General features: G+C 32.1%; 1 protein-coding gene across 1 annotated transcript in view; it reads left to right on the top strand.

Moving 5' to 3' along the window:
* The first annotated feature begins 206 nt into the window (after positions 1–206).
* LOC134856936 (ATP synthase subunit g, mitochondrial-like) overlaps positions 207–15,705 on the top strand; it is a 34,893-nt gene continuing 19,394 nt past the window's right edge. The window contains exon 1 of the mRNA XM_063873225.1: positions 207–219. The gene's annotated coding sequence lies outside the window, so the exon portion shown is untranslated. The remainder of the gene's footprint in view (positions 220–15,705) is intronic.

Below are 15,705 nucleotides of genomic sequence, written 5' to 3'. Positions count from 1 at the left end.
CTCCGCAAAAATCTCGGCGCGCGTTATCTAATTGGGAACAGTTAATTGTTAATTACGTGTAGATTGTAGAATAAAGGTTATATATTTAGTTTTTTGGTGCATGGTAAGTCAATGGTAAGAGTTTTTGTGCAAAAACTTGGAATTTTTATCAAAAAAACTTTTTCGAAAAAATTCAAAACACGATAAGGTTAGCTATTATTTGACCTAACTTATTAAATAATCTTACTTTCTATCTAACTGAAACAATGGTGAAACCTACTAAAACTTCGAAAAAATTCAAATTTTTTGAGAAAAAATTGCAAAAATTTCAAGTGTTTGGAAAAAATTGCAAAAGTTTCAAGTATTTGGAAAAAATTACAAAAATTTCAAGTATTTGGAAAAAATTGCAGAAATCTCATAATTTTGGCTAATGTATTGTTGCTTTTGATCTAATTTGAAACATACTTTTACGTATAGATTTTAAAAATAAGCTAAGACTGTTTGTTTATCGGCATTATGTTGACACAATGATACAAAATTTTGAATAAAAAAATGACTTTTTCAACAATTTTTTCTCAAAATATTGAAATACGATGAAGTTTACCTTAATTTGAGCTAAATATTTGGTTATACAATGCTCTAAACACTGAAAAGAAGGTTCATAGTAGCAGAATCAATATTGAAACTTCCGGAAAACAGTGAAATTAGTCGTAATTTTCGAGAAAGTAAAATAAAAATTAATCAAATTTACATGAAATTTTCCATTTCGAACCTTTACTTTGGTTTTTAACTGTTTTTTTTGTCCAGTTCAGGGATTAATTTTAGGAATCTCAATTCAAATGAACATTAAGGGTAATATCCTATGAAATTTCTAAATCAAACTCCATGATTCAACTCCTCCTCATTTTTTTCTCATTGAATGACCCAAATTTGTACAAAAATAACAACTTGTGAGAAATTTTTCATGTTAAAAATTAGAAATTTCTGATTATTGATAAAACATGAACAGTTTATTGCTAAAGCTGTTTTTAAAATGGGATAAATGTTTCTTAAAAATTTATTCGATATTGGCTCAAATTCAACAAAAACTTCTTCATAACTGATGATTATCTCTCTGTTGCTTCTGCAACATAACTTTCAAGATTTTCCGTAGAGTTTTTCCATGTTTAAAACATGTTTTTGCTATTGAACACACTTTACTAGAAAATTTAGTCAAAACTGGAGAATTTAGGAGGAAAATAGTATCAATTGAACGAACAATTTGCTAGCAGAGATGAAATTAGAACTGATACCGTACGATTATTACAATAAAAAAGGTTAATATCTTCCTCGAGGTTCCCCTGTTCAGTTGCTATTGTAAACTATTTAAGCAAAAATACACATTTTGGAATCATTAACTATCACTTGTCTTGCAAAATAGTTATTAACTTGCTTTTTTTCTTAATTTTTGACAGAAATTTTCTCAAAAATATCCAAGTGAGAAAGAATTGGTGCTAGTTAAAGCATTCAAAAGTAAATGTAAACAATGAGAATATAAGGGTGTATTTTTACGATCTAAGAACAAATTAGGAGCAGCTCTTATAGTTATAATCTGAAAATCTCCGGAAATAAGCAAGAGAACCTAGTTCCTAACATCTACAATATAAAAACTTCTGAAAGAGCGAGTCTCAAAAAATTGATTTAGCAAAGCAAAGCAAGGTGCAAACTGGAACAATTGCGTAGTTTTCCGATTTTTATTAAGAAAAAAACTCTATGTAGTAAAAATGTAGTAATGTATTGTATATAGTGTTGTATATTCTATGTAGTATTGTGTAGCAAGGAAAAGTAGATCTTGAAAGCAAATTTTCGATTTATGCTTTATGTATCTTCTTCCAAAAGATGTCGAATTGGGTTTGCTTTTCAAAATTATCTTCAAAACATTTGATCTTTCCTATAAAGTACCAAATATATCAAATGATAACAATTTTTTCTAATGAATTACGGATAAATATAAGACTTTGAGAATTTTTATGTCGGATTTTTTCTCAAGATGTACTTTATAAGCTAAATTTTAGTAAAAGTATCTCAAATCTCTTAAGGATTAAATTGGGTTTCTATCTCATTTTAGCATTTTATCAGTTTCTGCTTCATCTACTATCTACCAATTGAATCCAATTTGAGCAAATTTTTACTTGAAAATTGAATTTAAGATGGAAAAATGTATCGTTTCAACGAACGATCAATAATCAGAAGCTGAATTAATACCATAAATCCTTTACTAAAAAGCTTTAAAGGATTTTCTCAAGCTCATAACTGTATAATGCTGTTTTACATCTGAATTTCTATATCATTATCTTGAAACTTTCAAAGTTTAGCAAAATATACATTTTTTCTAGGTCATTTATCAATTTCTTTTCTGAAATCATCAAAAAATCCATAGAAAAACGTAATTCCTAATATCTCAAACCACATTATCTACTTGAAAAGCTCTGCTCTATGAACACTTTTACAAGCACTAAACAAGGAAAACTTTAAAATAGTAACCAGAAAAAACCTTTCAATTAGTTGATGTTTTCCAAATATCCAAGTTCTACAATTCTTAGGCGAATACTTAAATACTCATTAGCATATGTTATGCACATTACTACAAATTTATCACAACAAAGTCTCCGCAAGCTTGCAACCAAGGGAGTTTTTACTGTTGATTAAAAGTTTTCGGATCGAGTTCCATGGTAAGCTTCATGACGATTTGAATTCGATTTTTGCTGTCTTTAACATCAATCAAAACCTTTGAATAAAAAAATAAATGACAGTTCAGGTAATGTAATGAAAACACTGTATAATTACCGAATAGATTTGTTACAATTGATGAGACTTTTCAGATTCAGTAAAAACTAATAATCATAGTAATTTCTAAGTTTTCCAAAAAAAAACATAAAAATTTTACCTTTTCCTGAAGTGTGTTTGGAGTCTGCAAAAATTACAGTTAGAACACGTCAAAACACCACATGTTCTACGATGTCTTGATGCATCTTTGTGAGTGTAATCCCTGCCACATTCAAGACATGCAACTCTTTCGTTTCTATTGAGTGAAGGCATCTCAATAGTAATGAAAACTTAAATGGGAGGTTTAAAATGTACCAAATTTTTAGATAAGGTGAGTTGAATAGCCTCAAAAAATGAATAAAAGTAAATAAAAACAGCACACTTAATAACCAATTGTTTTTAACGAGAAATAAAATCAGAATGGATATGCTATTTAGCCTAGCTGAAATAAAAATCGTCCAATCTAACCATAGAATTTTTAAAAGTATCAACCAATCAGAATCGAGCAATAATTACCAGGAAACTTTTATCTTTTCTGATATCAACCAATCAGAATTGAGCTTCAATAGTCATGTGATTTTCGACAAATTCAATGTCCACCAATCAGAATTGAGCTTCAAAAGTCATGAAATTTTCAAGAAATTTAAAGTCAACCAATCAGAGATGAGCTCTTCTTCTCATGAATTTTTCAACAATTTCTTTAAAATTTGTAGATTTTGAGGATACTTTCACAGATATTATTTGTGTTAATAACCAATCAGTATGACGTAATCACAGATTTTAAACACTTTGTAGATCAGAACCAGACCATGTTTATGAAATTTCTCAATCAATAAATTTTATTGAATTTTTCCAACATAACTAAGATTTGAAGTTTGATACCCTAGTGGGATAAATGAGATTTCTTGTCTAGTTTATATTGTTTTTTCGATATTCAATTCAAATTTTGAAATTCCGATCAAAACTTTTCCGATTTGTTCTATTTCTAACCAGTGAAAAAATAAATTACCAAAATATACGTTTTTATCGTTTTCTTTTTGGTATATTGTAGTATAATCAACCGGAAGTCTATTAAATTTGGATAAACTATCAAAAGATATTCTGACAAGTCTGGATTTTGTATTTGTATCAAATTCAAAACAGTAATCAAATTGTTGTTTCTTATCTCCAATTTCTGTTTCATAGCCTCTTCCATTGTTTTGTTTTTTACTGATCGACCACCCAATCTGAGTTAATTCTTCTAAATAAAAACAATGATGATAAATCTGACAGTACTCTTCTTTTTTGTAATCTCCTCTCCATCTTTTTATCAAAAAACTATTGAACTTTCTGTGTTTCTATACAAATTAAAACTAATACAATCTCCATCAACTTCATCTGTCCACCACTCTTGTAGTTTTTTGTAGTAGTTGAATTTTTAAATCTGATAAGTATTCAATTCAGACATTGAAAACGCTTTTGATGGAAACATTTTTCTTTCTGAAATATATGAAGAAACTTAAAAAACCCGAATTGTTTTATCATTTTTAAAGTATTTAGAGTCTAACTAGTTTCAAGGAAATTCATGTAGCCAATAAAATCCTCAAATTAAGGCAGAAAAAAATTGAAAACAACCAATGAAATTCAAAAAATCTAAAAAAATAATGATAATGTTTTCAACTAAATATACATTCTTGTTTGTAATTTTTTTAAATTGAGGCAAAATTTAGCTAAAGTTTGATGAAAACAGTTATTAAATAAATTTATCTGTAATTTCATAAATAAATACTGGAAAATCATTTCATAATTGGTTAGTGTTTTAAGTCAATTTCGATAAAATTGTATGTTTTGTCTGACTTTTCCTCAGATATTATAGCTCTAAATATACACTTTAGGGAAGAAAAACAGTTTTGAACCAATAATATCTCAATTACCAAACATGCAAAACATCACAAAGCTTTACTGAGGTTTACAATTATCAACAAACATAAAGTCTCCCAATATTTGGGACAGTTCTTTGAATTCATTCAAAGTATAGTTGACATATGCAACTTGCTTCAAGTCTTCATTTTCCTTTTCAGTGAAGAGTCGAATCTGAGTTGCTCACGTTGTACTTCTTGATTGTGACACACACCCTCCTCATGTTGTACATTGCTATTTCATATACTCTATTACAGATGTCGAGCTCCTGATCCATAGTTGATTCTCTGCCAGATTTGGCTTCATATATAGGTACGAGTCCAAGATTTTCAGCATCGTGAATAATAGTATTCCGTATTGCGGATATTGCTTCGCCTTCTTTTTCACTAAGATAGACTTTTCAAATTGTCCCAAATCATTTATTTTTAATAGTTGAAAGCACGGTTCCAAGCATATTTTTCCCTTGTAGGATTTTTGGAACCAAACAAATCTCCCAATTCTTTTTTGATTTTTTGAAAATTCAATATAGTTGGACCTATCAACTTTTCTCGAGTACATTTTGAAGAACAAACTGATCAGATGAGGAGAAATGAGAGCAATGACTTTGAGTTTAAATGAAAATGGAAGTAAGCAGTATGAGTCATCGCCATTTCCATTTATGGAAGTAGTACCAAATATGGAAGGATTTCCCTATATGGAAGCTGCGTAGGCGTTACTACTACTATATATAACTCCACCATTTTCTGCAAAAATCATTTTTCCCAATGGGAGCTGCTATGTGTCAAGCTCTTCCCAGCTTTTATTCAGATTATAATAGTAAATCATTGTTTAATTCTGTTTCCAACGATTTTTACGAAAAATACATAGTAACCCAAGATTATTGCGTCTCTACTCGCGATTCTTTCTGTTCCTTGGGAAATTGCAAATTTCATATAATTTTAATTGGAACTTCCCTTAGCCAAATTCTTCCGAGATTAGACAAATATCAATACATATATCAAGAAATTGATTGTCTTTACACTTTGTACAAGCACAGATTCTTTTCGAGTGTTGTCACATCAAGTGGGGAAGTCTTCAATCAGCTTAGTTGTGGAGTGCAGCATAATTTACGATGGAAAGGAGCAGAAAAAACACCAAGCGTATCAAGGAAACGACTTGTTCGCAAAAAGTTCAAAAAACATTATCTAAGTTCTAATCAAAAACTTGCATCTACGCAAACTCTTGGCTCAGCATTTTTAGACAGAATTCGTTAAGTACAAAACTCAAAATATGAACGTGATTTGTTAAACATAATTGACTGTTTTATTGATGGTTATGGATTTGTAAATAGTGATCATGTCAATTTTTCAATAAAAAACTTCTGATATTAGATCTATTTTCTCTCATATGTTTACAAAGTTACCATTAATTACCGAAACAAAAATCAAACAAAAAAAATTTTCAAACATGTAAGAAAGATGTAATATTTCTTTTGATTTTCAAAAAGTTGCAAAAAAAATTTCAATTTTTTGAACAAGTTGTAAAAAGTGTTTCAATTTTTTTTTAACATAATGCAAAAAATGTTTCAACTTTTTTGAGAAGAAGCGAAAAGTGTTTTACTTTTTATAACAAAATGTGAAAAGTGTTTCACTTTTTCACTACAAATGCGAAAAATGTTTCACTTTTTCACTACAAATGCGAGAAATGTTTCACTTTTTTCGACAAAATGCGAAAAGTGTTTTACTTTTTTCGATAAAATGTGAAAAGTGTTTCAATTTTTTCGACAAAATGCGAAAAGTGTTTCAATTTTTTCGACAAAATGCGAAACGTGCTTTACTTTTTTCGATAAAATGCGAAAACTGTTTCAACTGTTTTCTACACAAGGCTAAAAGTGTGTTCATCGATGAGGTAATTTTTTTTACTTGTGTACAGTTTTTCTAGTGTTTTTCCGAATTTTTGTACAAAAATTAATCAAATTGTTTAACATAAGTGCGAGTTCGGAGCACTTAACTAAGTACTAATTGTTTTTCAATAGTTTACCTTGAACCTCTCATCTATACTCATAATTAAAATGAAATTGAAGAAATTAATTACAGAAAACGAAGTCGAAACCAAACAACCTTTATTTACAAAAACATTCAATCAAAGTACTGTCGAGCAGCAGAAGAGTTCTGGAGGTTCTCTATAGAACGCAGAGCTGGACGAGGTTCCATTGCTGGTGAATGTTGTGGAACTGGAGGTGTCATTGTTTCTGAGAAACCCTCATCTTCATCTATTGTGATGGGGTTTTCGACTGATCCTTCCTCCTCCCAAGGAAAGAGGAAGTCGTCGACTGGTTGAGCCACAAATCTTTTGCATGGTTCCAAGTTGGTTTTCTGTGATGGGAACTTGCATCATATGATGTTCGTTGAAATTTCTTCGCATCACTTCCACCATGTGCCAGACTTGGATTGGGATGTCCATTCGTGCCAGAAAAACTCCAGAGACTGTTTCTCGCACTTGAATTTGTACTATATCAGGCGAAAATTCTACAGAGTACTTGTGGTTGCTCTTTTGCACTGAGAAGATCATTTTGAGCAATAAGATGACTAAAAGGACAAAAACAAGAAAGAACTGAGAGGAGGGGAAACCTTAAAAAAAATAAGTTGAAATTAGGATGTTTAGAGCTGAGAGAGGAGGTAGTGGACGGTGGTTTAGTTGAAAATGAAATGATTTTTAGTTAGGAGTGAGGGGTATCTTCAACTGGAATGTGTGGGTTTAACCAATCAGAATGAATTTTCCTTATTTGGATTGTAGTCGTGTCATATCACATTTCAGTTTCCTTTTATGGGTTTCTTATAGAAAACTCGGGTCCAATCGGAAACAAAGCTCCATTTTGATTATTATCGTTTCCAATCACAAAAATGTTCATTTTTGTTCAAGTTGTCGTATCCAATCAGAGGAACCTTTCAAGGACTTAAGTCTTCCAAATAAGTAAAACTATACACAAAAGCAATCGCAAAAATAAATGACCAAGAGTTGTTTGCTGTAAAAATGAGAAATATTGCCGATACAAGTAACAAAAGAAGGAAAATTAATTAAAGTAGCATCTCTGCAATTTTTTCATTTCTGATCAGGAACTTGCGTCCACTCAGACTCTTGAATCAGCTTTTTTGGAAACGATTCGAAAAGTTCAAAACTCAAAGCATGAGACTGCTTTGTTGAAAATTGTTGATTGTTTCATTGATGGTTATGGTACTGTAAATAGTAGCGTATCAATTTTTCTATAAATAGTTGAATATTTGTTTATAAAAATCTTGTCAAAATTGTTTTTATTTAAATCAAAAGTTTTTTCAACGAAAAAATTTGCAATTTTCAACACGTGTGCAAAAATTATCTTAGAGTTTTTTCGCAAGATGCAAACTTTGGTTTGATTTTTTCAACACGTTTGCAAAAATTTAATTAAACTTTTGTACAAGATGCAAAAACTGTTTTGGTTTTCTCAACAAGTGTGCAAAAGTTTTCAACAAATTTTGGTGTTAGATGCAGGTTATTTTGTGGTTTTTTTGAAAACAAATGCAAAAATTTAACTTATTTTTTCTTATGCATATGCAAAAATTGCAAAAATTTTACTGTAAAAAACTTGTTAAATTAATGCTAAAAATTTGTCATAATTGCTGACTTTGAGTGCTATTCCCTATCTTAATACATTGTTTTTCCAGTATTTTTGATCAATATACATGCAAAGAGGAGATTTTTTTATGATCAAAATTAAAACAAAGATTTTCATTTTCTGTAATTATTAAATGTGCAAGAAAATCCTCTTTCAGTTTTCTTTAAAATGCGAAAATATTTAATGAACTTTTTCTTAATTTGCGAGATTTTCTTTGATTTTTTTAACAAGTGTGCAAAAAAAGTTATGAAAAGTTTAGCATGGTGCAAAAAGTAATGTAAAGTTTTAACATGCTTGCAAAAATTGGTTTAATTTTTTGCCATCTTTCTAACAAAATTCTATAAAAGTATTTACCAGATGCATAATTAGTTTCATTTTTAACAAATTTTTACCATTGAAATTTCTTAATAAACTTTTCTATGATCTCTTTGTTCCTATCTCTTGAAAATTATATTACTAGATGTAAAACAATTAAATTACAAATCAAAGAGCTGTCGTCGAGCAGCTGAGTTCTCAAAATTTTGCAAGTTCTCAATGGAGCGCAAAGCTGGTCTTGCCTCCATCACTGGTGGTTCGCTGACTGGAGTTCTTGGCTCAGAGAACCCCTCATCCTCTTCGATGGTAATTGGGTTGTCCACAGATCCCTCTTCCCAAGGAAAGAGGAAATCGTCGAATGGTTGGGCTACATATCTAGAACCAGGAATTTCGGGGTAGTTCATTCCCACATGTTCGGCTACTTCCTCCATCATTTGCATTTCTCCAAGTTGATTCTCTGTAGGAGGTACTTGCGTTATATGATGTTCGTTGAAATCCCGGCGCATCACCTCCACCATATGCCAGACTTGGATTGGGATGTCCATTCGTGCCAGAAAAACTCCACAAATTGTTTCTCGCACTTGGATTTGTACTAAATCAGCCGAAAATTCCACCGAGAACATAAAATTGTTGTTTTGTACTGAAGATCATTTTGAGCAATAAGTTGAGTAAATGATTAAAAACAAGATTTACAGTTGAGAGGGAGAAAGTTGCCGGTAGTTATGTTGAAATTAATGTATTTAGAGCTGAGAGAGGAGGTAGTTGACGGTGGTTTAGTTAAAAATGAAATGATTTTTAGTTAGGAGTGAGGGGTATCTTCAAGTGGAATGTGTGGGTTTAACCAATCAGAATGAATTTTCCTTATTTGGATTGTAGTCGTGTCTAATCAGATTTTAGTTTCTTTTTATGGAATTCTTATAGAAAACTCGTATCCAATTGGAAACGAAGTTACACATTGTCGTTTCCAATCACAAAAATGTCCATTTATGTTCAAGTTATTGTATCCAATCAGAGGAACCTTTCAAGGAATTAAGTCTTCCAAATAAGTAAAAATAGACACAAAAGCAATCGCAAAAATAAATGACCAAAAGTTGTTTGCTGTAAAAATAAGAAATATTGCCGAAATAAGTAACAAAAGAAGAAAAATTATTAAAAGTAGCATCTCTGCTAGTCTTCTCATCAAGTTAACTAAATTTTTTGTATATAATCGATGAGAAATTGCTGATTTTTCAGCAGATATTCAAGTTCTTTAATTTTGATGTAGATTTGAGATGATAACTCAAAGTTGATGAATTTTTCAAAGCAAATCTCTGGAAATCTGATACCAAACCTGATCATGCAAGATTTTGAACTTTGAAAGTCCTTAAAAAAAATGGAGGAATAAAGCACTTTGCTGGGGAGTTTTAACAAATTTAAGAGTTGGATATGGAATAAAAAGAGTCTATGAAATATTATCGTACGATTTTTTTATCAACTTCAAATTTTCTAAAATGAATAAAATTTCTTTTCTAGTCAAGTGTAACTCAGCTGTAAGTTTATAGCTTTGATAAGCAATATGTGAATCAAAAGTAAACTCTTTGAGTGAGTAAGTTTCTCTAAAGAGACCTTTACTTAGTCGGAGAACTCTATTTTGGACAACATAAACGTCCAAAAAATTGTGAAAAAAGTAAGAATCTACATCTATTTCATCAATAAGGAAATCATACGGAATATTTTCTTTTTTCTTGTAGAGTAATTCGAGGAAGTTCAAATGCTTTTTGATTGACATTCTTCAAAAATGAATATTTTGGATCCAAAGTTATGACTAGAAACTGCTTAGTTCTGATTGGTTGAAATTTTTTCTGGAAAATTCTAGAACTTTCAAAGGAATGACGTCATTACCATAATAGGAAAATTGCGTGGGTGTTGACGTCATTTCTATTTCTAGAATAACGTCATTATCATAAAAGGAAAATTGCGTGGGTGGTGACGTCACTTCTAAATATAGAATGACGTCATTACCATAAAAGGAAAATTGCGTAGGCGGTGACGTCACTTCTATTCAAAGAATGACGTCATTACCGTAAAAGGATTATTGCGCAGGCGTCATTGATAGTATAAATACACTTATTTTATTGGGTTAAATCATTCATTTTGCTTACCAATCAGAAACAGTCAATTGAATTTTAGTTCAAATTTTACATTTCGTTACTTCACGAAAAGTAAGTATTTTCATTCAATTGGTACTTTAAGTTTTTAAATTTGGAACATTTCAAAAGTCCCAATTTTTTTTAGATAATGCCTGCCCTTAACCGAAACGAGAAACCCAAATGCGAGGAATGTGGTCAGGAATACAGGAGAGCTGATAATGCGAGACATCGAAAAAGATGTGAAAAGCAGGAGGAACATAAGTGTTCCAAATGTCATTTTTATACAAAGAACAAGGACGAGATGAACTATCATGTTGCTAAGAAACATGCTCCAGCAAGTTCCAAGCAATCAACGGTGTGTTCTTCTTGTGAGCAAGAGTTCGCGAGTTACTACTCTCTCCAGCAACATTGGAGAGAGGAACATGGAGCGAAACAACAGAAGCCAAGTGATACGGTGGCCGACTTGAACAAGATTGTGGAGGAAGAAGGGGAAGATGGTGAAAAACTGAAGGAGGAACTTAGTGCTTGTCAACATTTTCTGGTGGATACGGAGATGGAAAATGGGAGACATAAGGTATTTAACTTCCAAATGTCCAAGTTAGATACTAAAGTATCAACGAGAAACTTGAAGAAGTCTTCAACAAGCTCGACTCTGCCGCAAAAATCAACATTGCTTTGGGTTTTGTTCTTCAAAATATTGAGACTGGTGAATATCGATATTTCTACACCCATGAAAACAATACTCTGTTTGAAAAATCCCACGTACTTTGTACGAAAGCGGATTTGATGACAATCCAAGGAAAAGTAGAAAAATTTGATATTGTGGAGCAATGTACCCAAGAACGCCAGAAGACAAAGTGGCGATTCAAGTTGATTACTAACGTTACAATTTTTGCTGCGTTGCTGAAAAACATCCCAATGGGATGTCCAGACTCTGTCTTACCCGAACCTTTATTACGACATACGCAAGTGAAATGTCTTTTATCTAACAAAGACAAGGAACCTTACAAAGATCATTTGTGTCTTTTCCGCGCATTGGCCATGTACATGAACGGACACAATGATCTCGACATTCACACCTCCAGATATTTTACAGAATTCATAACAAAATCTGGTTATGATCCTAAGAATTTTCGTGGAGTTTCCGTTGAAGACTTACCTGTTGTCGAGGAAATAATTGAACGCAACATCTTTATTTACGATTTTGATATTCAAGAGGGAGAATATGTGGGAGAACTAGCACGAAGAAGTATTGGTAGATTTGATAAAACAGTCAAATTACTGCGATTCAACAATCATATCATTCATACAAATGATATAGATAGCTTCTTTAAGTGTTTCCGGTGCCCTAGTTGTGATAGTTTCTTCAAAAGATCCGAGTTTCTCAACAAGCATCTTCTGAGATGTAAGGATCGTGTGAAACATATTTACCCAAAGAACGTATATGAGCTTCGCGAAACCTTGTTTGAAAAGCTAGAAGGATTCAATCTTCCAGTTTCCGATGATAAAAAACTCTTCAAAAACCTAGCAATTTTCGATTTTGAGTCGATATGTGTTCCTACAGAAGAACTAAAAGAAACACAAACTACTACCTGGATAGGAAAACATGTTCCTTTTTCAGTATCTATATCATCGAATCTGATTGATGAACCCATCTTTTTGTACAACAAGGATCCACAAAACTTGATTATTGATTTTGTAAGCAAGCTCGAACTGTTGGCTGAGAAAAGTAAGCTGGAGATGATAACAAATTTCCAAGATATTGAAGTTGCTGTCAATGAAAGAATGAAAAAAAATCTTTGATCAATTGAATGAGCGAGGCCACAATTTTCAAGTAACAAGTTTGAGTACGAAGACGAATGTATTGAAGATTCGGAAGGAGCAGATATGTCAACACAATTCTTGCGAATTCAGAAAAATCAACTCCTCGATTTGAAACAACATCTGGAGAGATATATAAATACTTTACCTGTTTTTGGATTTAACAGTGGTAGATACGACTTAAATTTGATCAAGTCCTACTTAATCCCTTATTTGATTCGCGATAAAGAGCAAGAAACATCCGTTATCAAAAAAGCAAATGATTTTATATCTTTCAAGTTTGGAGATGTACAATTTCTTGACATTATGAAATTTCTGGGTGGAGCAACAACTCTGGACTCATTTCTCAAAGCTTATAAAGCTAGTGAAACAAAAGGATTCTTTCCTTATGAGTGGTTTGACAACCCTGACAAACTTGATTTTCCAGGACTGCCCCCATATGAAGCATTTTTCAGTAAACTTAGAAACAACAATCCTCTAGACAAAGACTTTACTGATTATGAAAAACTGAGGAAGAGTGGACTTGATGAACAGCAAGCACTGAAAAAGCTTCAAATCAAGACTGTACCCCCATCTGGACTAGATAATTACAGTTTCTTACAACAAACTTGGCAGAAAAACGGAATGACTGTGTTCAAAGACTTTTTGCAGTAGTACAATAACAAAGATGTAGTTCCAACCCTGGAAGCAATGCAAAAAATGATCCAATTTTATCATAACAAAGGGATAGATATGTTGAAACTTGGATGTACACTTCCAAATCTAGCAAACATATGTCTACACAAATCCACAAATTACAAGTTTTATCCATTTTGCGAAAGTGATAAAGACTTGTGTGAAAAAATTAGAGAGGACATGACTGGTGGACCTTCCATTGTTTTCACTCGAAAAGCTGTTGTAGACGAAACCTTTATCAGAGATTCATCAAATATTTGTAAGTCAATCGTTGGAATAGATGCGAGCCAGCTTTACCCCTATTCAATGTGTCAAGATATGCCAACAGGACTGTATACGAGATGGGAGTTTGACACTGATATGCAGAAATTCAAGGCTAGACATAATCGAACTCGCAAGTTTGAGAATATGGTTATGTCTTTCTATCAAGAATCAAGACCAGAATGTAAAATTGAGAGTTTTTTTACATCTGGAAAACAGAAGAAAATTGACTGTATTAATGTGGACGATTATTGTGATCACTGTAAAACAGTATTCGAGGCAATGGGATGCTACTATCACTTTTGTTCTTGTCAAGACACTCGCCCCTCCTTAACAGAACAGGATATCGAGCGAGGAAATAGGAAGAGAGAAATGGATGATATGCGACGAGAATACATTAAAGAGAAAGGATACAAAGTGGAAGAAATGTGAGAGTGTGACTGGTGGGAAAGTTTCAAAACCGATGAAAAGATCAAAAATCACGTCAGAACCCACTTTCCCTACAAAAGACCCCTTTCTACAGACTCTCTTCTAGCAAAGATAAAAGATTGATCTCTTTTTGGTTACGTTAAGTGCGACTTGGTTGTTCCAGATGAACTGAAATCGAAATTTGCGAATTTTCCTCCAATTTTTAAAATACTGAAGTCGAAAGAGATGATATTGGAGAATACATGAAAAACTATGCGATCGAGAACGAAATGTTAAAGCATCCTCAGAGATGCTGATATCTAGTTTCAAGCTGGAAAATGGAACAGTTATAACTCCTCTCTTCAACTTTTATATGGAACTTGGATTACAGTGCACAAAAATTTACCGATTTGTTCAATATTCTCCTCGGAAGTGTTTCAATGATTTCGTTCAATTGGTGGTTGATGCAAGAAGAGAAGGAGATGAAAACCCTTTGTCAAGAGTTGTAGCAGAAACAATGAAGCTCTTGGGCAATTCCTCCTATGGATATCAGATCATGGATAGATCCAGGCATACAATCACGAACATCTGAACGATGAAAAAACTCACAAGGAAATCAATGAACCACTGTTTAAGAGACTTAACACAGTTGAGAAGGACTTATATGAGGTGGAGTTATTGAAGTCAACCATTGAGCACAGAGAACCCATCATTGTTGGTATTTTCATACTTCAGTATGCAAAACTGAGAATGTTGGAACTCTACCACAACTTCTTTGACAAGTTCTGTGATGTAAATAAATTTGAAGAGTTGGAGATGGACACAGACTCACTTTACTTAGCACTTGCAGAAGAAATTTTGTACGATTGCATCCAACCAGATAAGAGAGCTGCTTGGGAAAAAATGAGGGAGAGTGATTGCAGAGATTCCTTCAAGGCGGATGCAAAATCTAATTTCTTTCCTCGAACCTGTTGTAGTATCCAAAAAAAACATGATAAGCGGGAGCCGGGACTTTTCAAAGAAGAATTTAGGTGCACAGAAATGCTCTGTTTATGTAGTAAGACATATTGCTGCTATGACAACAAGTCAGACAAATTCAAATTTAGCAGCAAAGGATTGAAAAAGCGGATTCTAGAAGACTCTGGAGACGGACCTTTAGCAAAGTATAGGAGAGTGCTTGATGAAGCAATTAATCTTACATCTACTAACAGAGGATTCAGAACTATAAATCATATGGTGGCTACATATGAACAGACAAAGAAAGGACTAAGCTATTTTTATCCAAAAAGACAAGTACAAGATGAAGGAATTCATACAAAACCACTGAACTTATAAGAACTGATCTGGTCAAGTAAATTTATTCATGATGTTGTATTATATTGGGTTAATGATGTTAAAATGTAAAATGTTGCGGTAAACTTGTTATACAATGCAGTGATTTATATACTTTCTTTGTAATTTAAACTTTTTTCTCAAAAAACTTGACTTTTTTTGAAGTCTCTGTAGGTTCAGAATAGATTCAGATAGGTAGAAAGTAAAAGTATCTAATAATTTTTTATTAGATCAAATTAAACAAAATCTTATCGTGTTTTGAATTTTTTCGAAAAAATTTTAAATTTTTTTGATAAAAATTCCAAGTTTTTGCACAAACACTCTTACCAATGACTTACCATCCACCAAAAAAAACTTAATATTTAATCTTAATTCTACACATAATTAACAATCAATTGTTCCCAATTAGGTAACGCGCGCCGAGATTGTTGCGAAAAAATTAGACAAAAA

The sequence above is a fragment of the Symsagittifera roscoffensis genome, chromosome 1, assembly GCF_963678635.1.
Source record: "Symsagittifera roscoffensis chromosome 1, txSymRosc1.1, whole genome shotgun sequence".
Taxonomy (NCBI): domain Eukaryota; kingdom Metazoa; phylum Xenacoelomorpha; order Acoela; family Convolutidae; genus Symsagittifera; species Symsagittifera roscoffensis.
The sequence above is the reverse complement of the archived record's forward strand: the minus strand, read 5'-3'. Positions and strand labels throughout refer to the sequence as shown.